Consider the following 7,337-nt stretch of genomic DNA (forward strand, 5'->3'; position numbering starts at 1 on the left):
AATATTGATATTTTTATAATAATAATTATTATTACAAAATAATACAACTTTTACTTACTATCATTATAGATATTATTTTATCAAATAAATATGTGATACAAACATATTTTACTACGTGTAATAACTTACTTTAATAATACCTATCATATTATCTTTATGATATTAAATGAACCCTATAAATTTTATTACTTAATATATATATATAAGTATATTTTATTATATAAATTTAATATAAAATTTTATTTATTAATAAATAAATTATATTATTTACTCTAATAAATCTTTTAAAAATATTTAAAAATATAAAACAACGATATTTAAACTATATATTAATCATGTATAGATTTTTGGAAATTATTTTGAGTCAAATTTACTTTTGTTAACTTTTGCATATTAGTCTCGAGCATTAGGATTGTGGTACACTATGACTTGACCTAATTTGTTAGACAAATATTGACCAACACATAAATATATATAATTAATTTAGGTTCGTGAATCCGAGGCCAACCTTGCACTTGTTCAATGACGTTATATGTATTTTACTACGAAATACAGTATGGTGAGTTTCATTTACCTTTTTACCCTTTATATTTTTGGGACTGAGAATACATGCGCTTTTATAAATGTTTGACGAAATAGACACAAGTAATTGAAACTACATTCTATGGTTGAATTATCGAAATCGAATATGCCCCTTTTTATTAAAGTCTGGTAATCTAAGAATTAGGGAACAGACACCCTAATTGACGCGAATCCTAAAGATAGATCTATTGGGCCTAACAAACCCCATCCAAAGTACCGGATGCTTTAGTACTTCGAAATTATATCATGTCCGAAGGAGGATCCCGGAATGATAGGGGATATTCTTATATGTATCTAGTTAATGTCGGTTACCAGGTGTTCACCATATGAATGATTATTTTGTCTCTATGCATGGGACGTATATTTATGAGAACTGGAAATGAAATTCTTGTGGTCTATTAAAATGATGGAAATAAATGATTATGATAAACTAATGAACTCACCAACCTTTTGGTTGACACTTTAAAGCATGTTTATTCTCAGGTGTTAAAGAAATCTTCCGCTGTGCATTGCTCATTTTAAAGATATTACTTGGAGTCTTTCATAGCATATTTCGAAGAACGTTGCATTCGAGTCATTGAGTTCATCAAAGATTATTATTAAATCAATTTATAGTTAGATAGTGGATATTATGAAATGGTATGCATGCCTCTCAATTTTTGATGTAAAGAAAGATTGTCTTTTAAAAACGAATGCAATGTTTGTAAAATGTATCATATAGAGGTCAAATACCTCGCAATGTAATCAACTATTGTGAATCGTTTATAATGTATATGAACGGGTCCTTTCAGTTGGTATCAGAGCGGTGGTCTTAGCGAACCAGGTCTGCATTAGTGTGTCTAACTGATAAGTCGATATGATGCATTAGTGAGTCTGGACTTCGACCGTGTCTGCATGTCAAAAGTTTTGCTTATCATTTTGTGTCAAAAATTAACTACTTATCATCCTCAGGAAATTACCTGCTTATCATTTTTAGTCTAAGACACGTCTTGCTACATTGATTGCATGAATAGTGTATAGACAAAAATTCATATCTTAGCATATCTGCTAAATCATATCTTATCGTATCTGTTACTTTAAACTTTGCCTGACATATCCCGCAAAGTCCTCCGTAATCTACGAAATCTTTTGATCTATATATATATATATATATATATATATATATATATATATATATATATATATATATATATATATATATATATATATATTCTATATATATATATATATATATATATATTCTATGTAATTAGAATACCATCCGTTAGCCAAAATCATTTAATATCAAAAAAAAAAAAATCCTTTATCCAATCGTACGAAATGGAATTCGTCATCAGTTCAAGTCACTCAGATTCCGAAATGGAATCCCATTCAAGCTCCGAAAGCAGTGTGACCGGAATAGATCAACCAATCAGTCATCACCTATTCTGGATGAATTGGGGATGGGTTCGTAGCCTCCTCAATCATTGGAAACAAGAAGAAGGCGATCCTTTCCATCCACCACATTGCCCTCTTGGCAAAGAACCTGAAGCACTTACCAGAGAACCTGTTCGAGACACCATTTTCTCTCTCATTTCCAGGGTATCTCGTCACGATTATATACTACATCAAATTCTAGATTTTATTTATCCGCTCGTTCCGACCGACAATCATCCTGGAATAATAGAAGAAGTCAACGAACTTCGCTCTCGGGTAGTGGCTTTGGAGAATATGGTGCAGAGATTACAAACACCAGCAGCAGCACCAGTAGCATAACCAGTACCACCATCATCAACGCCAACAGTACCATTACCACCTCCAACCACAACCGCGTCGTAAACCTCAACTTCACAATCTGTCCCACGAGCATCAACGTCATACGCACCATAGATACCAAGGAGTACCAACAACAATAACTGACGAAGTATTAATTCATAAATTCATTGGAGAAACATTCTGCGGCGATTATGTAATCTCTAAAGTCTTAGAGATTATCTAATCTAGCCCTAACCATAAATCAGTTAAGCAAACCAAAAATGATAGAAGGAAGAGTAGAAACCCTGACAAAAATGGTGTGTGATTAACAAGCTAAACTTGCTTTACCAACAGCATCAGCAGTACCGTCAGAGTTACCAGCATCGTCAGTACAGTCAACATCCGAATCAACAACACCGATAACATCACAAACTCCGTCAGTTCAAGAATCACTGTGGACATCATTACGAATCAATAACGTGTATATTGTATCAACGAGTTATGAAGAATTAACTCATTCCCTCTCAAGAAATTATATGTATATTATATATATATATATATATTTTGAAATAAATCTTTCCGTGCTAAACTATTGTGTGTGAATCTTATCTACTCGGTTAATTCATATTACAAATATGCAATAATGTACGTCCTTCGGCCGCAACTTAACCAGCGTTAACTACAATCTCTGTCGCAATTCAACAAATTCCAATTCATAATAAATCAAGTATATATTTGATTTTACACTTTCATCATCGATGTACCCGAAACTTTTCAGATAATATCATTCGTACTTTGCGAAATTCACAAGAATTCCACGAACCGAACATCATACATCAATAAATAACGAAGTATTGATTCATAATTTCAACGTCATTAAAGAAATACTGCGTAAAAGTTATGTACTTTTTAAAGCCTTTAGGGATTATTAAATTCTAGTTTCAACTGTAAATCAAATGAGTTTAATTTAACATTAACTCATTAAATCTATGTTACATCTGAATAAAATATACATATATATTTTCATAAAGACTGTAATAAAATTCTTTTGTACAAAATATTAATTGTGAAATTTTTTTTTCAACGGGTAGGTAATACCCGAGAGATATATATAAATTCACAATTAATATGTTACATTCTTCGAATCAGATTAAGCAAATTATATTAATATGTTACATTCTTCGAATCAGATTAAGCAAATTATCAATTATACTTCCTACTTTCACAATAATATACATTCTTTCATAGAAATCAAAACAACCATACTCATTCAAACCCAATTACATATTCTGCTTTTAAAATCTCAGAATTCAATTTGAGATATAACCGGTACCATCACTTTTAGATTCCTACATCTTTCAAAGCTATACTTTGACTTCAAAAGTGTGGTAGAACATCAAATGTATACAAACGATTACAATCTGTGTTCAAACCCTTCGAAAATCTCTGAAGACACTTCAAATAATGAACAATCGAGATGATGATCCAACCACATATTACCCACAGTTATGTACTTAAAAAGCTCTCGAAACCAAAGTCATAATTCAACACATATCTGTGTCAGATCTTTTGGCATTTATTAGCAAAAATAACCTTGCAATTCCTTTACAAAGTAGCAAATTATATCACAGCTCCAGCAAGAAAACTTCAATTTTTTCATTCGGAGTAGCCTTATCATAATTTTGATATATGTGATTACCCTTTTGTTACCGGAGAACCTTTCATATTCCACCACATTAGCAATAAACTTACCAACAACTTCACTGATCTTGGGCATTCTGAAGAATCTTTATATTTATCGAAACCTCATCATTTACTCATCTGCCTCTTGTAACGAGAATTGCGATACGAATCATTGGGAATTAGCAATCAGTATTTTGAAATCTCACAGCATGTTGACGCCAACAGTTATACATAACGTCTATTTCCAAGGCTTACATACTTCGAATGTGAAGTTTCTGAAAAACACTCTGAACCGCGAACTAGTTCTCAAAATGCTGATGAAGCAACAAAAACTGTAAACGACCTTAGCAGTAAAAAGTTTGATGATAAAGATTAGTGTATTAACAAAGCTCAGAAATAGAGAAGTTTTGGAACTGGAAAACGGATTGAGCAAAGTATGAAGGAGGCTGTGGACAAATCACAAAGACTGAACCTGCCTTCAAAGAATCCAAATGATTCAGTGTCTGCTGAAGTCATTAACGAATACCTTGCTCCTGACACTAAACCCTTACAGACAATATTCTTCATCATCCTCTGATATTAGAAATTCTAAGATATCATCGTATCTTTCATTATAAATATCCTCCATATTTCTGAAGATATTTCCATAACTATTCTTATCTGGAATCATTTATCTCTTTGCACTATCTGTATTACATCAAAAAGGAAACTGTTTAGTTCCTATACTCTGTAAACCTTTGAGTTTAAAATAAGAATGTTTTTGAAGTAGTGTTGGAAACTGAAGCATGAGTTAGTATAATATAATGACACTTGATCAACGTGATTATATTACAGTAATTTATGCTGAGTTTCTAAATGGAACTTGATGATTCACAGATCATAACATCATCATGTGCCATGTTATATGACTCTTGTATTCTATTTAACCTCTAAAATATCAAGAAAATATTTCTTGATGATTCGGCCTTTTCCAAGGTATTCTAGTAATTTGACAAGTCAAGATCGTGCCATCACAATTTCCTTCCTAGAACATTAACAATGTTCATTCTGAAATTCATATCTGTGAATTCTGGACCATTACAAGCGGTGCTTAATCGCAAGAAGAAGAAACGAAAGGATAAAACTCCGAAATAGAAATTGGGGTATAAATTGCAGCAAATAAAAGAGAGCATTAACTGTGGATGACAATGATTATAGAAGATAGAAACAGAGACTTTGAAATATAAGGGAAGATATAAAGCCCAACGACAAACCAAAAATTATAAACCATATATATCGATGCATATAGCAATATAAAGACACGGGAGAACTAGAAACACTATAAACCCAAGAGTATAGTAGAAGTAAATAGATTCTTTCGGCGGTAGATGAAAAAGAAGAATGACCGATATGAAAGTTATAAGTATATCGAGAATCAGAACTGGATGGAGCATATTGATGAATACTTTAAAATATGAGTTGAGGGGGAAAGAATAGAAGGTGATGAAACATGACTAGGAACTTAGAAATCAACAAATTTAACTCACACAATGACGGAATAAGTGAATCAAACCCTCTAGTGAATAGGTTAAGTTTTTTTTTGGATTAATTTAGTCATACCACAACTAAATCAAGTGTGATTAGATCAACACCTAGAGCTATTATTCACCACCTGGGTGATTTGGGTTGAGAGAGAATCGGAGGAACTTACCAGATCTGAGTGTGTGTAACAAATGAGAGGCTTAACCTAAAATGAAGAACATAAGACTTTATATACCCCTGCTGTTGACTCACCCGTACGATTCATCCATCACACATACGAGTTGGCTTCATCAGCCGTACGGGTGATCACTCACTTGTGTCTTCTCATTTAGGTTGTAATTGTGACTTAGCTCAGCATCAACCGTGCGTATGAGCCTGTCAGCCGTACTAGTGAGGCTTCACTCGTACGTCTAACTAAGTCTAACATAGTCAAACATCTAAATCTTGTTCTTGCAGTTCCTGTAACCACATACAAACACGTATAGGATAATAACGAGCAATCATGGTGGCCTGTAAACTGTTGTACCTGCAATGGATGTGGGTAGATGTCTAGGGACTTGCATAAAATGCATCAACAGAAGGTGTGAGTTGTAAGGAAACGAAGGAGGTGAATTTATAAGAAAATCTCCGACAGAACAATTAAAATGGACGATCACATTTAAAGCGGATCCTAATTCCCTTGATTAAAGGAGAGTCAAATCTTATTAAGAAGATTTTCTTCAAATCCCTTGAAATCTGGGAATCAATCATATCTACGTCAAATGATAAGATGAATTTACACTTACTCATTTCACTCTTCTATGTTAGCTTCATTCGTACTCTTCATATAAATGGATTGTTTATCCAAATTATTCGCTGATGATAAAACTCTAATTTTTAGCCTGTATGCATCATGAAAACATACTTATTATCATTCACGACCTTTTCACTCAAATTTCGGGACGAAATTTCTTTAACGGGTAGGTACTGTGACAACCCGAAAATTTCCAACCAAATTTAAACTTTAATCTTTATATGTTTCCGACACGATAAGCAATATTTGTTAAGTTAAATTTCAAGAATTTTAAACTATGTTCATACATTCATTCAACCTCGACCAAGTTCCAACGATTCACGAACCATTAAACGAATATGATTATATATGTATATGTGTATATATATTATAACTTAAAACGTAAACAAAATATTAGATTAAATACTTTATATGATTGTATCTGTTTCAAAATGTTTATCAATGGAATTAGAAGATAAGATCAAATGATTGAATTATCAGATATATTGAATTATGATTACAAGTCTCTGTTGAAAGGCCCACGTTGATTTGAGAAATCTTTCCATTTTAACAATATTCGGAAAATGGTAAAGTGATTTATAAATAAGAACAAATTGTCAATCATTGAGAACTAGACAAAGGATAGTGGAAGATTGAATCTCATAAAGACTCGATTGATCTATTTAGTTTCAAACGTACAAAAACGTTTTCAGTTTAAAAAGAACTTTATTATTAAAACTTATATAACTTTTATAAATATCTAGAACCACTTTTGACAACTCATTACTTAACTAGTATGATAAAGATAACGATATTTATATTTTATTTTATATATATAACGATTTAAATTAATATTATATATATTTATACGCTTATTATACGTACATAGTTTTATACTTTTACTATACTTAAACTTTACCTTTACTTTATTTTTACTTTACTTTAACTTTAATAATTCACTTTAATAATTCATACTTTAATAATTCACTTTAATAATTCATACTTTAATAATTCACTTTAATAATTCATACTTTAATAATTCACT

The sequence above is a fragment of the Rutidosis leptorrhynchoides genome, chromosome 1 (assembly GCF_046630445.1).
Source record: "Rutidosis leptorrhynchoides isolate AG116_Rl617_1_P2 chromosome 1, CSIRO_AGI_Rlap_v1, whole genome shotgun sequence".
Classification (NCBI taxonomy): Eukaryota; Viridiplantae; Streptophyta; class Magnoliopsida; order Asterales; family Asteraceae; genus Rutidosis; species Rutidosis leptorrhynchoides.